Below are 21,374 nucleotides of genomic sequence, written 5' to 3' on the forward strand. Positions count from 1 at the left end.
TTCTCCCAGCCTGTTGCCCTCTTGCCTCTTGCCTCTTGCCTTCACCCTTATACACACATTTTACCACCTACTTATTCTCTGGCCTCTTGCTGCTACTTGTAGTCTTCCTTCCTTCCTCTGAGGGTAAGAGCAGCAACAGGTGGCAGGCTGTTAGAAAGCCAGGCTGTCTAAGGAGCCCAGAGCAGATGGGAAGAAATCGGCCACACCTCTACTTTCCCAAGCTCACTTCTAAGACATTCCAGCTAAAGCCTAACGCAGGAAAATGGCCAGCACCTAAAGACTTAAAAAAAAAATTTTTTTTTTGCATATTTAAGCTAACTCAATGCAGGTTTATTATCCTGATGACTTGTAGTCATATTCTAATGACTTTCTAAGGCCTGAAAAGTACTTCAAATATCCATCCCTTCCATGCCTTAGTTTAACAGGTGGGCTTTCTCCTTTGCCATTTCTGTATTTCATGTGCTATTTGCTTGTCTCATAATCACTCTAAACATATACAAAAGATCACAGATTTAATAACTTCTCTTCTCATAAAGGGGCGCAAACATTGCATCCAATTATCCACATATAACCCTGATACTCTTTTCCTACCATTAAGCAAGGAACAATTTCATACTCTCCTAGCTTGTGATCTTGATTGGCAAGTAGCAATGGCTGGCTTTATTGGTACTATCAGCTTCCATGTGCCAGCCTCTAAGCTCCTGGACTTTTTACAAACTGTGCCTGTTAAATTTGTATCTATTGTTGTCTTTAAGCCTTGCTTCACATCACTACTGTCTTTACAGATTGTTCAAGAAAAACTGGAAAAAAGCAGCTATAGTGTAGCAAAATAGTATGCAAAATTAGCAACATTACATATAGAAATGTTTTAAAACTACACAACAGGTAGGGTTAGATGCCCTAATATTGGCCTTACAAACTTTTTCTCACCAAAATATAAATATAGTTAGTGATTCTGCTTATGTGGTACATACTATTACTCATTTAAATCTTGCACATGTGAAAAGCATTACTAAGAAATCTTTACAAGCTTCGTTTCTCACAGTGCAAGAGCACCTCTGTGACCATCATCACCTTCTTTGCATCATACATATTTGCTCTCGTTCTGGGCTACCTGGTCCCTTGTAAAAAGGGAACACTCGAGCTGATGCTCTGGTACAACCACAAATGTGGTTTGCAAAATTCTTCTGCTTTCTTGTGAGTTCAAGCGGATCATGCCTTTTTTTCATCAAAACGCTTGCAGTCTTAAACAATTTTATTTGACGCTTGCTCAAGCTCACATAATTATTAAAACTTGTCCTGATTGCCGATGGAATTCTCTCCCTCCTTTTTCCTTAGAGCTTGGTGCCAACCCATGAGGTTTGGTGCCTAACACTATACGGCAAACTGATGTTATTCAGTATCCACACTTTGGATGTTTTAAATTTATCCACGTTACTGTGGACACTTACACAGGTCTGATACATGCTACTCTCCAGAGTGGAGAAAAAAACTAAAGATGCAATTGCTCATCTGTTTGAATCTATTGTAACTTTAGGCCTTCCACAAACTGTAAAAACTGGTCATGGACCTTACTATCTCAGTGCTTGAATTACATATACATTGAAACTTGGCACATACAGCATAAAACTAGCATCCCTAACTCAACAGGTTAGGTCATTGTTAAATGAGGTCATCAAACTCTTCAAATATATCTTAATAAACAAAAAGGCAGAATATGAGCATCTCTCCTTGAGAACAGGAGACCATAAAACAACCCCCTCCTGATGATGAAAGACCTGTTGTTGGAGAATGACAGTGATGACTCGAAAGGCACCTGACTACCTGAGGACAGCAAAGAAAACAGATTGACAAGCAACTATTCAGCTTGCTGCCGTGAAGCCCCTGCAGCTGCAGAGAACTGGTTTCTCATGTATCTGGTAGTAATTGGGGAAACTTCTGAGAAAGTAAGACAAACATGGATGTTAGGGTGGCTGGTAATTCTTGTTCTTTGCCAAGTGGGATCAGTTCAAGAACATGTTTATTGGAGTCATGTTCTAAAATCCCCTCGTTAAGTTATTACATGGTAAGATGCTGACCCGTCTTTGTCATCTAATGATACTTCTTGGACAAGAAGTCGATAAATGCCCCGTTTTACCCCTTAATTGAAAATTTGAGATGGATTAAACTTAATGACCCCTTGACTTTATCATCTAGTAATCCCTCTTTGTTTTTCTACAATAGCACATGATAAGTGTGTTACTATCACTCCTCAGGAGTATCTTTATATCAGCCCAAAAGGGATGCTAAGCTTTCAAAGTTGACCTTTCCTTCTGCTGTTAATACTAATCTTACTGAGGACTGTAATGAAGCTACACAAGTGCCTGATCTTCCTATATGCCATCTGAGTAGGGACTGGAGATATAAGTTTGAGGCAGTCCAGAGGGCCTCTGTTTGATAAGGACACATTACTTGATTGGGGTCCCCATGGTTATCTTATGTCTATAAAATCAGACTATCGGATTTAGAAATCCCTCCAATAGTTCTATCACCTGGTTAGAGTATGGGCTTTCAGGACCAATATTACAACTGAAAGGGAAACAAGTTTAAGTCCTGCTCATACCCACATTTGGAGAGCAGGTCTTCCTTTTTTGAAAGTGTTCTTACACATGGTGAGTACATTACTCGTGGTGGCAACTGTGCCCTCTCTTTGCAGAATAATGTTACTGATACAGTCTTGATTTGTACTATGCACCCCTATATACTTTTGTTTGGGCAAGGTGTTCCTAACATAGGGCAGAATCAATCCTTTTATGATATTAAAGTCTCTTCCAGTAGTTGGTATGCTACATGCTTGTCTCATTAAAATGTTACACCGTTAAATATAACCTATGTCATTATTTCAAAATGGCATGCAGAATTGTGGCTGCCTGAAAATTTAACCCAGAGCTGGGAAGGAAATTCTACCTTGCAGTTATTTAGAAAAGCACATTTGCAAGGGTCTTATCATGACCATTTGTCTTCTCAAATTTCCACTTAAGTGTGAATTAAAGAAACAACTTGAAGAATGGTAGCAGCAATTACAAACAAGTACCCTTCAGCAATTACAAGAAGACTTTCAATGGTTAAACCTGAATTCTTGGTTGTCTAGGATAAACATACACATTTGGTGATGGCCGCTATACTTATTCTTTTTTGTATTTGTTTGCTAGGCATCTTCAGGTGGCTCTGTGCTGCCACCAGATGCATCTACTACCAAGGAAGAACAATGGAAGCTTACCTTGCACTGGATGACCAGCACGCTCTAAGAATTAAAGGGGGAGATGTGGAAGGAGCACGGCCACACGTTCAAGCTTATGTACATGGCATTTGAGGTCGTGGTATAGAAAAATACTGAGGCACTGTGTATGTTATTTGTGCATGGGATTGAAGCTCCCTGACCCTGAAAACAGGACAGGGAATGGAGTGTGTGGTTTGATAAGGAGCACTGAAAACAGCCTTCTGAGAATGCAGTTTGGGTTTGTACAAGGTCACAGGTGCCTGAGTAACCTACCTCAAATGACCATCCGGTGCATGTTTGTAGTTAACACATGCACTTTCAATAAATACTTGGTGGATGGATGCTAGAACAGACTCTCTTGGTACCTCTCTAGAGCTACCCTGTAACCCAGCTCAGCTGGAACTGTCTGAGTACTTCATTCTTGGCCTTCACTACAAGCTATAAGTTCTGCATTCAATGCCTTCCTCATCTCCTTGACTCCCTATCAGGTTAATTGGGTGAGGGTAGGTGGAGGACCAAAGCCCTTCTTAGATTTGTTCCTCCTAGGTTCTGTCCTTTTTCTTTCACATCCGTGAGGACTTTGAATCTTTTATTCCAGTCCAGCCTTTGCCTACAGTAGCTGTTTATTTCCCTCCTGTCCCCTGCCATTGTCTTTCTATTTATCTACTGAACCTTATTTCAGTGAACAAGACCACAGATAAAACATGCTACTGTTACTTTTAATTTATTATTACTGACACAGGGAACAAGCAGACACATTAGGAAGAATCAAAGCTAAAAGAAAGTAAGCTGTGGACATGCAAGGATGAAAAAAGCAAGCAAAAAAGCAACTTCCAGTAACAGATCTTCCTTACATTTTCAATGCTCACTGCCAGTGTCCCTTCTTTAGTAACGGCCGTGAGAATAACAGAGAGGTTTATTAGGTAACCAAATAGATGTTCTGGCTTCATGGATGTGATTATGTTCCAGTCACTAAGAGAGCAGCAAACCATTCCTAACTGCATCCAGCATATATCGAAAAAATATGTTCCTAGATCTAACCTACTCAATACATACGTGTTGAATACTCACTGTGTACTGAGGTATAAATTGATGAACAAAAGACAGCAATTTGCCTTCAAGTAGCTCATGATCTAGCAGGGGAAATAAGCTAAGCACACATATAGCTATAATATAAGACAAAACACTAAGGGCCACAGTTCTCTTTTAAAGTTAAATTTACATTTAAACACTTAAATAAAGTTCAGGCAAAAACTGAAAAGTGTAGTCAGTTCCCATGAATTGACCATGAAACTCATTTGTCACGTGAGAATGTCTATTGAGATAGCTACTTCATATTTAAATAAAATTTGACTAACTGCTGCTCTGAACAAGGCACTATAATGAAATCTACATAGGATACAGAAGTCAACAGGGAACGTGTCATCTTGTAGGTGATAAAGGACATACAGACATAGAATCAAAAGGCTGGATGTCGAAAAGGACATGGAATGCAGAGCAGAAAGTGAATATTTCTAATCAGTTCGAGACGGGTGACATGAATGGAGATGGTAACCTCCCTAGCCCAAGCCCACTATCAGGACTGACCTTGTCCATTGCAATCACCTTGCAGTGGTCCTCTTGCTTCTGCTCTTTCCCCTGGTGACCTCCCCTTCTTCAAACTGTGGTCAGAACAATTTTAAAATGTAAATCAGATCATGGCTTTTCTTTGCCTGGGGCCCTTCAAAGGCCTCCATTGCCCATGGAATCACTTTGCCATGGTCTACAAAGCCCCGGGAGAGAAGCAGATAAGCCTTGCCTATCCTAAGCTAATTCCACTTGTTCACTCCCCTGATCTATGCTGGCTCCTTGCTATTCCTTGGCGTTGTCAACCATCTTCTCTTTTGGCATCTCTATACTTGAAGTTTCCCCTTCCTAGGACTCTTCCCCACACTCTAATCTGACCTAAATTCTAGTCCTGCTTCTTGAGAACCTGGCTTTCTCTCCCTGCAACCTGCTGATAATTGGCTGCCTGTGTTCATCTTATATCTGAATGCAGTCTGAGCGTGTACAAGGTCACAGGTGCCTCAGTAACCTACCTCAAATGACCATCGGGTGCATGTTTGTAGTTAATACATGCACTTCCAATAAATACATGGTGGATGGATGCTGGGGCAGACTCTCTTAGTACCTGCCTTTCAGGTGCTGTGAAACTGACATGTCCCTTTACTCTCCCAAAGATAGGTCTCAGAGTAGGCTTCCTAAGCCTCTTGTTGGGGGTAGAGTACTGCCATGTACCATTGCAGGGACAGTGAATTAGATAACATTCTGGTCAAAGTGTGGTGAGATAGGTGTTGGCTATGAAAACTATATTTCTCTTTGAATATTTCCACTCACTACTGTGTGATGTAAATCAAGTTGCTTAACCTCTCTGTGTCTCTATACCCCCATTTAGAAGAATCTCTAATATCCCTCCTAAGTCCAGTCTTCTTTCCTTTACTCCTCTGTTTCTTCATCTCGTATGGACTTATTGAAGGTGTACTTTATGCATGCTACTGTGCTAGCCACAAGGGCTCAGTCACGAATAAGACAGATACCATTTATGGGTTTAGGAGCTTAAATTTTTGCACAGGAGACATATATTAAGTAGTTTTATCCTATGTGCAAATAAAATAACCATCTCCCTCCCACACTCTTGATTAGGGTATGTTCTAGATAGGGGAAAAGATAAATACCTGGATTACAGAGGCCTATGGGAAAGAACACGCTTTTCAGGAATTTAAGTTCACACAAAATACAGGAAAAACTGTCGTTGCAAAGCTTGTATGTTTCCTTGCTTTTCCTGAAGAGTAGACAGCTTTGTTGTTTGGAAAGGCATGATAATGGGCCTTGGTTCACATTGATAAGCTTCTAAGTGTGATATATTAATAAAAGCAGGAAGGTAAATAAGGGAAAAGTGTCTTCTAGCTCCATGAACTTTCATCTCCATTGAGGAGATGGTAGACTGCACAGATTAAGTTAGATTTAGAGAACAGTTTTTATTCCTTAATACGAATATAAGCTGTACAGTTTATGAAAATTACTGTTTCTCTAAAAGGTATGTGCATGTGTGTAAATGTTCCAACAGTTCTTACCAAGAGATTTAAGAGAAAAATAAAACATATCTTCATTTCACAGGAGTAGAACGTCTACTAAGGTTAGCTATCTTAAAATGAAAAACTCTAAGTGATTTTATAGAATGCCACCACAGTCTTGTGTTAGACAGAATTCAGATTTTAAGAAATGCTTTACTGTGGTTAATTGCATCCTTTAGATAAAACTTGTAGACAGAGAGGCAAGAATTATGAACCTAGATCAGCAGTTCTGAGTAAGTAGTTAAATAAATGGATCAAAATATGTCCCAGGCTATTCTGAAGACAAGATCTTGCTCTTCAAGGTATGAATTAGAGCAGACTTGAGATTGGGAAAAAGGATTAAGAATTAAAGTTGCCTCTAAGCAACTTTAATTCTGGGGCCCTTATGTGAAGGACCCCTTCACATAAGGAGGATCCCTATGTGAAATTACTTCCTTTGAGCATTTGTAATAATGATATTTCACATTTAGGTTCAAGGTATTTTTCTCCTATACTGTTATATCCTCTGTTAATCCCTAACTCCTCAGTAAAGTGTATTACACATGGACAGCCTTTTGTTAGTGAGATTGTGGGTAATTAGGTTAAAGGTTGACAAAGGGAATTGTGGCATCCCTCACATCACCTCCTACTGAGGCTAGCAGCAAGAACTAAAAAAGACAGTGGCCCAGAGTCCCATAAGGGGAGATAAAACAAACACTATCCCAGGCATTGCTGAGAGTATAAATGAGCCCTTGATGTGATGAAGTCAGTGCCATACAGACAAATTCAAAATGGCCTGGAGTTAAAACTCCTTTTCCCAAATATATCAAAAGAAGGAGATTCTCAAAGGAACAAAGATGACATTTCAAGTATAATCACATGCACAAAATTACAACTGTGGCAGGTATTCCCAGAAAAAGCACATGATACTAGAAGAGAAAGAATGGGAAAACTAACACTTCTCAAGGGTGGATTTTTTAAGATGAAGGGAAGCATGCCGAGAAGAGCACTCCAGCTAGGGAAAGAGCAGGGTGAAAGCTGAAGGGTGTCTGAGGAGCTGTAAGAAGGCGTGAATGGCCAGACCACTCACTGTGAGACAGGCTGAGGCTGGTAAACTTGGTAGTGCCAGATCTTAGAAAGACATTTAGGCCAGTTTAAAAATGTTGGGTTTCATCCTTTAGTAAGAAAGCTGAACATTCTTCTAGGTCCCTTAGTCTAAATGCCCTTAACTATAAAAGTAGTGAATTCATGCTATATCTTACAAGAAAGTTCCCTTGAGGGACCAGGAAAAGTTTCTTGGGGCATGCAGGACCTGAGGATGATCATGAAAGACTGATAGAACTGATGGGTCAAGAGAACATGAGAGGGCTTCTAGACAAGATAAAAGAGAGCATGCGTACTCCAGAGAGTAAGACGATCATTGTTTTCATAACCGAGGTTGTAAGTCTGTCAGTTAGGAGCAACTCATAATCGTTTTTCCTTCTATGGAAATAATTATATGTAAAATATGTCAATTCTTACTTTTAAAATCAATGATATATATATAGTGAAACATTTTAAGACCAAATGCAATGGACTGAATATTTGTGGCCCCACTCTTATCACCAAAATTCATAGTTGATATGTTAACCTTAATGTGATGGTATTAGGAGGAGGGGCCTTTGGAAGGTAATTAGGTCTTAAGAATGAGACCCTCATAGTTGGGATTACTGCTCTTATAGGAAGATGTCAGAGAGCTAGCCCATTTCCTTTCCTTCTGCTATGTGAGAAGACAATAAGAAGTCAGCCATCTGCAACCTAAAAGAGAGTCCTCACCAGAGCCCAACTATGCTGGCATCATGATCTTGGACTTCCAACCATCAGAAGTGTGAGAAGTCAATGTCTGTTTATAAGTCATCCAGTTTGCAGTGCTTTGTTATAGCAGCACAAATAGATAAGACACCAGATGAGCTTTGATTTCCTTTGACAGCAACACTCCTGGATAATTTCTACTGTTACTGTAAAATGACTGAAATGTCTTCATGTTAAAAGTTCACTTATTAGTCTAAAATAATTTTCCAAGAAATTAGAATTAGATATTTTTTTCTTACCTATGTCTGTGCCATAGGAGTATATTCATAATTAAGATACCAATTATAATCACTGATTTTTTTCCTACTCTTTCTTCAATTTTTAAGTGTAACTTGAAGTGATATTTGTCAAGTCAAACATTTATTCTAGATCACTTTCTTAAAAAAATAATTTTTCAGGATGCGTTCAGCTGTAAAAGGACAGAAAACTCACTGTTAAGCCATGCAGTTAATAACAGGCACACAATTGCACATAACAAGATCGCTGGTTCTGAGTCTAACTGTGCAGAGGTGCAAAGACATCAGTATGGACCTGGCCACTCTGCACCTTCCTGCTCAGCACCTCTATGGCAGAGGTGTCTTCCTCGTGGTTGCAAGATAGTTGCAGCTTGCGGAGTCACATACAAACACAAAAGCTTCTAGCCTAGAAGAGGAAGATTTTTCTTCTAACAAGTCTCTGTTCTAGAGGAAGAAAAAGCCCTCCAAAAACTCTCTGATGGCTGTCTTTTCCTCAGGCCTCATGGGCCAAAACTAGGTCACATGAACATGTATAAAGCAATCATTGGAAAGATTAGGATTAAAATTATTTCCCAGACTAATCCTGATACATGCTGCAAGGCTATAGTGCACATCACCTTTCATGGGGGAAAGGGGAAAGGTGGATGCCGAAATAAAGCTGGAGATGTCCTATAAAGGAATACAAAGAAGAAGGCAAGAGAGGGCAAGAATGGGGAGGGAATGAATGAATCTGCAACTACATGGTCTGTTTAAAGAGGTGTAAGCATGGTAGAGGAAACTCAACAGCAGGGTTTGCCATTATCCCTAGGCCTGAAGGAGCAAGAGAAGAGAGTAGTTACCAAAACACTACAGAACGAACTTATGTTGACAGGCCCTCCACTGAAGTCTTGATAAGGCTAGCCTGAGGCAACCCCATAAGGAAAGAGTAAGGAAAGAGCCAGGATAATAAACATCTTGACCCTATCCATCTCCTATTGAGGCTCCTCATTGGCCAACCCCACAGAGAAGCCAGAAAGCGAGTAGTCCATACAGAAGAGTCCTGAATGGCAGATGAGGGGAAAGAGGAAGAGATGATTTGCAGATGCAAATTGATGGAAGATATCTAGCACAATCAATACAACCAATGGTTAATGCCATTCTTGCAGTCATTGCAAATAAAAATTATACTGCATGTGCATTTTCAAGCACAAAATATTAACTTTTAATTAATACAAGCGTTGTTCTCTTTGCCTTTATCATCCTTTAAAGTATACCCACAACTTTGATTATTCTTTTACATTAGTAATTGATTTAAAAAAAACTAATCAGTCAGCAACATATTAGCAGCCATAGAAAACGGTTATGCTTACAAGTATAGGCTAAGAAAAGGGAACCCAGAAAATGTGGTGTACAAGTTGGAGAGAAGATTTCAATGGAACAGAGTCATAAAAGATGAGGCAGTTTGAGGGGCTGTTTAAATTGTTACAGCAAGTTTACATTTTGAAATAATTTTCAGAGCTTTCTAAGAACTGAATAATTTCAACTTACATAGAACAATGTTATCTTATTTTACCTGCCTGGATTTCTCCCCAAACTTCTTTAAAGGATCCTCAGTATTCTTTAGACTAGCTGAGATTTTTCACTCAACCCGTCCTGCAGCATCAGGAGAAAGAAAAAGACAGAAACATAAATAGAAAGCAAAAAAAAAAGAGCAAGAAAAATGTGAAGATGTTAACCCTCAGGGTTTTAGTCCCTTACTTTAATCTATATCCATCTAATTTCCTTCTGCCTTTTGCTGCTCTGATCATGGAAAAATAAACAATTGGTATGTCACCTTCATCTGTGTTCTATCAACAACTGCAGTTGGCTTTCAAGAACCTTCATTTTGTCTTGCTCCTGGCTGAACTACTAGGTGTGTTTCAATGTGCTGTTAATATTCAGGAACACGTACCATGCTTAATCAATTGACTTCATCCTTTAAAACATGATCATTTCAGGTAAAAAATACAGAGAATGAATAAAATAGTTATGCAGGCCCCATTATATGGTACTAATTGATTTTTAGTACTTCTTCTAATCCAAAGAAATTTAAATGGGGTAATTTGGGATAGCTGTTAGCAACACTTAATCTTTTCATGCCTGAAATTCATACTTTACGGCTAAAATTAAGAAATCTCTTTGAAATACTTTATATCAAATAGAATGAAAAAGATCAGCTTGACTTTGTTTTAAATAGCTAATTCTCTAATGGTGATTTGAATCTTTGCTAATAGAAAGACAAGACAATTATTGCACAAATGTGAGATTCATGAGAACAGATATTTCTATCTGGTACGTTCACCACTGTGTTCTCAGCTTTAAGAACAGTGCCTGACCCATCATAGGTGCTAAATTAATATACGCTGCATAATGAATGAGTAAAGCCCCAAAGTAAGACTATCAAACAACTCAAATATCAAAAATATGGTTAACTTATTCTACACACTAAATGCTAAAATAATATCAAAAATAATAACACTATTATCATTTTTGAATATTAACCCTTTGCTAGGCCAAACTGAGTGTTTTCTTTATGATGTTTTTTGAATCCTCACAAGGGGTTGAATTCTACCATACAACAGGTAACAAGAATATCATCCTTTAGATGAAAAAGCTCAGATTTATAGCAGCTATTATTTGGTGAACTCAGGATTCATATCCTTATTTGTCTTCTCTCCAAAGTACAACCCTTTAAGCACAAAGGTATAGCACTTTGGTGTACCATCTCAAATGAGGAATCCAAGATTTCATTCTTGAATCAGAAAATCTCTCATGATCTGGGTTCAGGTTGGTCTAGCTTTGAATGTCTAGGTCGCTTTCCTTTGAGTGACAGTACACAAATTAATATCTCTGAGACTCCGTTTCTTTATCTGCAAGATCTGGTTAATCACCCTACCTCATGAGGATTTTATTTAAATTATATAGGACATTCTTGTGAAGCTTGCCTAGTATATAATTAATGCTTATTTTGGAAGTTCTGTGGCTCTGCCTACAGAAGCACAATGAAGTCGCGAGTTAAATGATATTGAGACACAAACTTGTAGAAATATGATCGAAGTGGCTCAAGCCTGTAATCCCAGCAGTTTGGGAGGCCGAGGCAGGTGGATCACAAGGTCAAGAGATTGAGACCATCTTGGTCAACATGGTGAAACCCCGTCTCTACTAAAAATACAAAAAATTAGCTGGGCCTGGTGGCGCGTGCCTGTAATCCCAGCTACTCAGGAGGCTGAGGCAGGAGAATTGCCTGAACCCAGGAGGCAGAGGTTGCAGTGAGCCGAGATCGCGCCATTGCACCCCAGCCTGGGTAACAAGAGCGAAACTCTGTCTCAAAAAAAGAAAGAAATATGATCTAAATAATTTCAACACTAAAAGCACTTATCGTCATCTTTTTTCCCCTTGTTGTTGGGTGAAGATGAAAACAGGTGTTTGCTCTCACTATCCTAAAGTAAGTTACATGTTACTTTGGCAATACAGAAATAATGTCTGTTAAATCTTCCAAGACTCATTTTCAGGAAACACTAGCCACTGTTAATGATTGAGCAAAGAAACATGAGAGGTCAAACTTACATTGGAATGAAATAATTCTTGTTTCATTTACTTATAGCTTTATTTCCAGGGTCCAAGGAGAGCAGTGAAAAGTAAAGAGAACATTGTTCACTAATTACTTTTTATCAACTCCTAATTACTAGCTGTATTTGTTTATGAAAATTCTATTTTCTTTAAGATCACAGACATTTTTTTTTCATTGCTTAATTTTTCTAAATTACAGGTGAGAATGAGGCATCCTCAGGGATCATTCTCCTTGCTATACTTGTAGTGAAGGGCATTTTTAATTACTTAAGCCTTTCCATTTTTTTCTGAGAATTATTACATACCAAAGTAGATTAGCTTAAAATGAATGTAGTATCTAAGCCAGTGTTTGTCTGAGTTCTTCATCTCCTTGAAGCCTTCCATCTAAAAGAGGGCAAGCCACAATGGGCAGGAAAATAATACAGGAAAAAGATCAAGAGAAAGAACAAGAGGAAGAAAGACTGAATTATAGTATAATCTTTTGATTTTTGGATTTTAGAAATTATTAGCTTGTAAACGGCTGTCAAAAAGAAAAAGAAGTGAATGAAGTCTTCATAGCATGGTTAGAAATTGAAGTACTAATGGGCAGAGAAAAAAGCATAAAATTGTAGAAATGCCAGGTTACAATTTTAAAACAGTGTGTGGGTATGAACCAAACAGGTATAAAACTAAAGTTGGGTGAGACAAAGAAGGGTGTTCTGGATTTGACTGAGAAGACAGGAGGGTAGTTCTGAAAACAATTCCAGAGAGCAAGTTGGACTAATGCAGTGGTTGTCAACTTTGGCCGGCCATGATAATCACTTGGGAAGCTTCTGACTATCCTGTTGCCTAGGATATCTCAGTCATCAAAGTAAGAATCTCTGAGAATGGGGTTTGGGCATCCATATTTCCTCATGCTCTCAGTAATTCAAATGAACAGCCAAGGATGAGGACCCTTAGACTAAGGAGGTAGATTTTGTACATAATTCTTCCCCATCATTTTGAATTACACAGAAATCTCAGTAAGCAAACTCATCATTTTTCAAAGGGACAGTATTAAACCAAGCACATTTTCTGTATGAACTTGCTGACTGAGTTTCCTGACAACTGTCTATTGTCAGAACAGGTGACAATGCTATGGGTAAGAATTGAATTAGAGTTCTGACGGAGTTTCCTGAATGGTAGACTTATAAACCAGGAGCCAGCAGAACTCTGCACTCCTGTACAGCTGTTGAAAATCTAGAAGACCTCTGGAGCCTCTTCTTTTTCCAGCAGCCCAAGGAAACACTTGCCACTGGAACCAGCTGTCACAAAGCATGAATGGATTAACCTCTGCCAGGGATCACAAGCAGTTGCTGAAATCAGCTGCTTGGTACAAGGTGAAGGGGAGGGTAGAAAAATGCTTCTGTAGCCATTGTCATCTCCTTGGGAAACCCCATGATGTGGGTGGTGTAGAATACAAAAGGGTGAAAGCTTGTGAAACAGTTGCTAATAAATATCTGCAAATGGAATTGTTAATTACGGAACACACACTTTGACAAGAAGCTACTAGTGATTTTCCATTTACTTGGCAGCATAAATAACTGGTATTTTTAAAAATTACGTCTTGAAATGCTAAAATATATTTCAGATGTACAGGACTAGATTGTTGTTTTCTCCTCCTTTGTTCTTTTTTTTAAAAAAATCTATTCATTAACAATTTTTCTTAGTATTTGTCAGATTTGATAAACATGAGCTAAGGCTTTTTTTTAAAGCCACTTTAAATGAATGAATTATTCTTTCATTCCAAACAGCAGTGGTTTATATATTTTAAAAATACATTTTTAGTGAGTTGAAAAGTACATTTAAAGGTGTTATCAAATTCTAGAGCTTGGAATATATATTTAAATTTCTCTGGCACTTAGTGAATGATGCTGATTAGCTTCAAAATCCAGAAAGCATCAAAGTCCTATGCCTATTTTAACACTTAATTTTTATCTGTTATCCCCAAGGTAATATTCTTACTTTGCTTCCTGCTTTTTTAGATTTCTATAGCTCAAATGTCTTATGGCCTGATTTAGCTTATTATCTTGTTAGTTCAAGATATGGTAGATTAACCAACACAGCTGTAGTACAAGGTATAAACAAATGATAGTTTTGAAGTAATTCTGTAAAAATTTCATGTAGTTTTATGGTTTGGGGTCCATAGATGTAAAATGACAACAATTAAGTTTTTCTATCTGAAAGCCTCAGATATATTGATAAGGTTGTAAATACAGTATTTTTTACTCCATCACCAAAGTCTTTGAAATCAACTTTTTCCTTAGGGTGGAATTTATTTCTGATACAGTTTTTATAAAGATGCTCAAGAGGGACCATGTAGGTACAAATATATTTTTGGAGTCTAGAAAGGTAGATTTAAGAAGAAGCTGGAGATTTGGGGAAAGTTCAAAACAGTGCTGTATAGACAGGCAAAAGGTAGAAAATTGGAACACACACAGAGAACAAGGAAGAAAATAGAAATAAATGAGTAAAACAATTTCTATTATAAATTACATGAAAATAAATATTAACACTTAGTAGCCACTTTCAGCTGAATCTATGTTTTTGAAAGACATAATTAGAAATCTGTGTTTTTTCATTTGTTATTTCTGTTTCCTCCGTAGGCCTTCTTTTCTGGGCAGGATCTCATAAGCAATGTTAAAGCGCATGGGAAGATCCATGCTTACAAAATACCAGCTTAGCAATCACGGAGGAAAGGACGTCTTTCATATATATCTAGCCTACGGTTTGAATTTCACTGGATAAAATCACATCAAATGCCCTTCTCTGAGCTGAACTGTACAAGAAATCTACAGTATACCACATGCCCATTCCTGAATCTAGAGAAGGATCGTCGTTACTACCTGAATTACATGGACTGAAAGTGGAGGAAGGGTTGTAACTCAAAAGAAAATCTACAAGATAGCAACAGTAACACACCCATGCATCCTGTGTGTGCCCTTCATATCATTCAGCTTCTTAAATGGTATCCTCAAAATAGAATAATCCAAAGAATGTCTGATAAAAGACTATTCAATTAATCAAAGTTTGGCTAGGGAATGGAAAGAATACAAATAATAGGAACTAAAGGAGACAACAGTTATCAGAATCCGAAAGAAGAGAGTCTTTTAGAAATAATAGCCTTCAGAGGAACAATGGTCTTTTGTCATGGAACACAGCCAGTTCAAGGCAACCAGGCAAGGAGGAAGTCAGGAATAATAACTCCAACCTCATCCTCCTCCTTCCCTCTGATCTCCGCCAGTGATCACCATTGGCCAAACTCAACAGCAGGCCAGATGACAAGGGAGCTTACAGAACACGGTTAAAAATGGAGAGTTGAATCTGCTGGGACAAATAGAAGACATCCAGCACATAATCACTACAAAGGATCAGTTGTACTAGTGTTCAGTTGTAAATGTTCAACAAAACCAATTCAATTACTGTAAATGTCATGAGAATAAAGATACCTGCATAACTTAATGGAAATCCATCAACTCCATATAACCTCTAGTCCCAACATTTATTTATCTCTATACTTTTTTTCATAGCCAAGTTCCTTGAAAAAATAGTAAATATACCTTTCTACTTTCTCATAGTCCATTTACTCCAGAATTGCATGTTGGCTTTTGCCCTCAAAACTATATAGGAATGGTTTTCCAAATGTGGTTCCAGACCAACAGCATCAACATTACCTGGTGATATGGTTTGGCTCTGTGTCTCCACCCAAATCTCATCTCAATTTGTAATCCCCATAATCCCCACATGTTGAGGGAGGGACCAACCAGAAGGTAATTGGATCATGGGGGTGTTTTCCACCATGCTGTTCTTGTGATAGTGAGTGAGTTTTCATGAGATCTAATGGTTTTATAAGGCAGTTTTCCCTGTTCTTGCTCGCTGTCTCACCTGCGTCCATCTCTCATCTGCCTCTTCTCCTTCTGTCATGATTGTAAGTTTCCTGAGGCCTCACCAGCCATGCAGAACTGTGAGTCAATAAAACCACCCTTCTTTATAAATTACCCAGTCTCAGGTATGTCTTTATAGCAGTGTGAAAACAAACTAATACACCCTGGAAAGTTAAAAATGCAAGTTCAACTTTCCCTTTTGAAGAACTAGTGAATCAAAAACTCTGAGAAGCGAAGCCCAGCAATTTGTGTTTTAGCAAGCCCTCTATGCGATTCTGAAGTACACTTGATTCTCAATGACTCACAGAAACTGCTATTTTTAAAATTACCAATAAAGTCTACCATGCTAGACTCTCTGAGCAGTTTTCTATTCTCATCTTTCTTGACCCTTCCTTTGACTTTTCTGTGTGGTATTTAACATTGTCCTCTCTTCTGCAGGGGGGAATCATCCTCTCTGTCCTCTTATATGCCTGTTCAGGTAAGAAAATAATAATATTCATACTTTTGGAAATATTGGGACTGAAAACACTGCCAATGTCTTCACTCATCAGATCTCAAATCTTTCTAATACTAATGAGCATTTTGTTGATAATAAGCAGAGCTAATGAAATAAAGGTCACTGTTTTTGTGTGAAATGCCCTTTCTGATTTTATTATTTTTATAGTTGCCTGCTTGCAAGCTTTATTGAATACTTTTCACTAGGGCAGTGTGAAAAGTGATACCTATAATTTTCAGCCATTGTGCCGCCTAGTAGGAAGGGTAGTATAACTCAGGGAGAAAATAAGAAGGAGCTCATTTTGGCCTCAAATATAGGCCAAGATTTTCTAATCTACTTTTTCAACAAGTGATGCTGATATTTTGATCTTTATCTGACTCCTATTTTTTCATTTCAGAATCCCTGAAACTAAGGGAGAAGTACAGTTGTCATCCTAAATTCTCAACACAAGGTGCATCAGCTGGAAAACTATAAGAATAATTCCAAGACTTAGTTTTAGATCAAAATATTACATGGATCTATTGAACTTTTTAACGTAGCTGAAATGAAGAGTTTTAACAAGTGATCACTTCTTGGTTCTTTGAAACTTGAAGTCAGCAGAAGCTTTTATTTTTTCTGGAAGTCTACATGAGTATGGATTTATATCAACAGGCTTAGGCTCTATAGCTAAATATGATAGTATAGTAAGCAAGTGAAGCTTTATGCAAAAATTTGAGTAGTGTGCTTGAGCTGAGAACCACAGTAAGATTTTAACCAGAAAAAAAGGATTCAACTTGGCAGTCATGATGGACATTTTCAAAGCCTTCAAATGGAATAAGTGATAGTGTGATCATAAGGGCAAATACAATGTGTTTTTTTTTTCCTGAACTGGAGAGGCACTGTTATAGCTTCTAGGATTTGGCCCTACATAGAATGAATAAGATCATTACTAGAACCAGGAAAGACTCTTACCAGGTGGAGCAGAATTTTCATGTATGCACTATTGGGAGGCATCTCAGCCTGGAATATGAAGTACTGGGCTAGAGCAAACATCTTCTGATCTATAGAAGTTGAGATTTTGATGGTAGATGAAATCTGACAGAGCTTTGCTTGTGTCCACCTTCATTCTGTTTCTTTCATGCTGCTAAAGAAACCAAGAATGGAAACAAGTCAAGTCCTGTTAAGAGGAAGATAAATGGTAGAGACAATAACATTAAAATCATAAAGATTAACCAATAAAAAGGGAATTAAAAATGTAAAAAATGAAAGTTTATTCTGAAGAAGCATATGGGACACACTGCTGCTTTTCATTGGATTTTTGTTTATACAGCTATAAAAATCTTGAACTTATAGAGTGGAAACTATTGATAGCCAACTGACCACTATCATAGAGAAGTTAAAGCTAAAAATATCTCTATCTTTTTATTTTTTTCTAGTCTCCATATGCCACTAAATGTATGATCCTTGGCTGACATCTGTGGTAAGGGCCTGAATAGTGTTATGTTCTAAACTTTGGTTATGTTATTTTGCTAGTACTGCTGCTATGGCACCTATAGACTTTGTACTTCTCAATCATATGAGTGACCAAGAAGTATTGTGATGATCCAGTGTGTCCTATTGATTCTTAAGCCTCTTTAAAGGAGCCCAGCATAAGACACTGAAGGTTACAGCTGCTGAAGGAACCCCCATTGACTTAAAACTCCAACCCAATTGAAAATCAGCATAATAAGACATAATGGAAAGATAAATTTAAGTTTTAATTCTTTAGGAATTTAATTTAGAAGCAAATTTATTCTGGGTATTAATTTTTCCTTAGCAATTTGATAATTAGAAGGTGTACTGAAATTGCAAATTTGGGTCATGTTTTCACTGCTGGCATTGTGCTATCTAGAGCATTTTAATACTATAATTTGACTGAATATGTAATTCCTTCTAAATTTTGAATAAATATAATTTGTGATATGAAATGTAGTAGAAAAAAACTTAAAATTCAGAATAATAGATTTTTAAATAAGTCTTCTTTTCACCCATTTCAGATCATTCTAGGAACAAAATATGAATTGCCTACCATCATTCAAAGAGAGTAACAATGAATGGAGGATGGTGACAGGTAGTGACTTCACAGAATACAGGACTGACCTTACAAACTGCTTCTTTTCTCTCCTGTCTACCATAGGTTTAAGTATCAAGCCAAGGTGTCATGAGATGAAAAGCTGGGAAGAGTAAGGGAATTATTTTCTGACACTCCTCACATTCTATAGCTTCAACCCCTAAGTGGGAACTTCTGCCCTCTCCAATCACCTCACTCACTGTCCCAAAAGAAGAAAGAGCGACAGATATTGGTGAGAGCCTGCCCTCTCTTGGTGGGATTTACTGTGATAAAAATCTTTTTATTAACTTCCTCCTTTAAAAACTCCATCCTCTTCTGGCTACTCCATTCTCTTCCAGTGTTTTGTTCCACTCTTTTACACTATCTGTCACCAGCTCCACTCCGACCATATATCGCCTTAATGGGTTGTTCTCCAGGGCCCCATCTTTGGTCATTTCATTGTTTTTATAAAATGCAAATAGAGACATACTACTGTTCAGCTTAAAATATTTCAGTGGAATTTTTTAGCTTGGAGAGCAAACTGTTAGCTTAGTCTTGGTGGTTTCTTCAAAATACATGAGGAGAGACATGGTCAAATTTATAGATCTGAAATACTGCTGTGTTAGCAATGTAGGTAAACTAATAGGTACCCAGTAAATATTTATTGAATGAATGAAGGAAAGAAGGAATAAGGATATGAGACCTGGCTGAAGAATTTGATGGAAAAAATGAAGAGGGAAGGGAGAACTAAGAGCTAATAAGTAGGTAAAATCTGCAGCAAAGCTGACTAACTAAATAGAGGTAGAAGATTAGAGAAGGAAGGTGATATCCAGATTTTCATTTAATTTTCAATTTTATTTTTCAAGAAAGAATAATTAGGATGAAAAATTTTAAGGAAGAATTCATGAGTTCAATTTTAGAAATACTGGTTTTGAGTTTTCAGCCAAAGCAGAAATGAATTCTTTGCTCCATCAATTTGAAAGCATTTACCTGAACACACAGCAGTATTTTATGCTTTCTCTGTATCTGTCATATTTGTTCTGACTGCCTTGAGTGTACTTCCACTCAAATCTATTTCACAAGGCATTGATAAGGGCATATATTCTGTATTCTCCCAGCTGGGATGAGTAGGTCTAAAGTGACTAAATCGCCCCACTATCCCAATCTCCCTAAGCCTTTGGATCCCTTCTTCCACATTAAACCAAAGGAGATGAGGCATTTTCAGCTTACTTACAGTGGGCCATCATTAATCTGTATTTTGACTGAGCAAGCAAATAGACAATTAGCATGTTTTTTAACTCCTCAAGCTGAAACATTAAAAGCAGGGTTCCTACTTAGTGGAGCAAAATCAATAAATTCAGCCTGATCCAACTCTATGTACCTTTTGCCATTATCCCACACCCTTAGCATCCATTCCAAAGACTATTCTCCAGGTTTCTGTTTATATAAATTAGAAAACTCAAGAAGTTCTTTTTGAGTGGAGCACAGGTCCTCCTTGATCACACTCTCAACCTCATCTCTAGGGGCCCACAGTGACTTTAGTCTAGTTATAGGTCTAGAAGCAAACAGGGGTGTTGGGGGTGGCTTCTGAAAAGAATCAACATTATTTTGCCTGGCAACTGTCTCAGGGGAGGCCATCACTGTTGCCTTAGGCAGTGCAGGGTTTATCTTCTCAGACAAAGGTGAAAAGACGGCTGGCAGCATGGTTTTAAAAGATATGTGGCCACTACTGGGGATGAGGAAGCTGTTCCTAATGGCAAAAAACTTTCATCAGAGTTCACAAACTCAGTTTCCCCAGCTTCATCAGGCTCCTCCCTCACATCTCCATACCAAGTGTCAGGGTCCCATTCTATTCCAATAAATGCCCTCACTTTAACAGTAGACATCTGATGAGGCTGTGCATGCACATTTCATTTCAGGTCAGCCACTCACATGATAAGAACTTGTGTCTGTTTTTCAACAATTTCAGCTCTTTCTCTGCAGGAGATAAGACTCTCATTCAGGACAATCCTAGCAGATTTGAGGCTCAGCATCTGCTTCTGAAGCTGGGAGAAAGAATCCTTGAGTTCATCATTTTCTTTCATCACATTGTACACTGAACATAGGAACAACCAACCAGCTTAATTATATTTCTTGGTTCTCCACATATGGTTACAGATATTATGTATAGAGTCACTAAACTCCTTGCCTCTCATGAGCAATTAATCAGGAGTGTCAATGCATTTATTTTACATATCTCTCTAAACAGTTCATGCCAAGGACTATCAGTGTTCTCCATATTATTAGAAGTAGAGTCCTTAGCATTTTGGGGTCTAATCATATTAAGCAGCCAACTCCATATTAAAACCAATGAAAGAACTCCATCTTTAATATTCTGTTCCTCTAAAACCACCCCAGTCTTGGTACTAAAAATCTATGTTAGTCAGGATTCTCTAGAGGGACAGAACTAATGGAATAGATTATATATATATTATACATTTATGAGTTTATTAAGTATTAATTCACACAGTCACAAGGTCCCACAATAAGCCATCTCTAGCCTGAGGAGCAAGGACAGTCAGTTTGAGTTCCAAAACTGAAGAACTTGGAGTCAATGTTCAAGGGCAGGGAGCATCCAGCATGGGAGAAAGATGTAGGCTGGGAAGCTAAGCCAGTCTCACCTTTTCACATTTTTCTGCCTGCTTTATATTCACTGGCAGCTGATTTGACTGTGCCCACCCAGATTAAGGGTGGGTCTGCCTTTCCCAGCCACTGACTCAAATGTTAATCTCTTGGCAACACCCTTACAGAGACATCCAGGATCAATGCTTTGTATCGTTCAACCCAATCAAGTTGACACACAGTGTTAACAGCTGGATGAAAGAAAGAAAAAAAGAAAGGAA

General features: G+C 38.1%; 1 long non-coding RNA gene across 6 annotated transcripts in view; it reads right to left on the reverse strand.

Moving 5' to 3' along the window:
• Positions 1 to 21,374, reverse strand: part of LOC118154541 (uncharacterized) — a 310,862-nt gene that overhangs the window by 202,557 nt on the left and 86,931 nt on the right. For 4 of the 6 annotated variants that reach the window (XR_013519318.1, XR_013519316.1, XR_008482094.2 and 1 more), the window contains exons 4-6: positions 20,425 to 20,537; positions 17,376 to 17,547; positions 9,991 to 10,070 (exon numbers count right to left, since the gene is read on the reverse strand). This is a non-coding gene — a long non-coding RNA (uncharacterized LOC118154541). Of the gene's footprint in view, positions 1 to 418; positions 4,921 to 9,990; positions 10,071 to 17,375; positions 17,548 to 20,424; positions 20,538 to 21,374 lie in introns of those variants that run through there. The other 2 variants (XR_004744541.3, XR_013519317.1) reach the window with 2 other exon arrangements.

The sequence above is a fragment of the Callithrix jacchus genome, chromosome 6 (assembly GCF_049354715.1).
Source record: "Callithrix jacchus isolate 240 chromosome 6, calJac240_pri, whole genome shotgun sequence".
In the NCBI taxonomy this organism is placed as follows: Eukaryota; Metazoa; Chordata; class Mammalia; order Primates; family Cebidae; genus Callithrix; species Callithrix jacchus.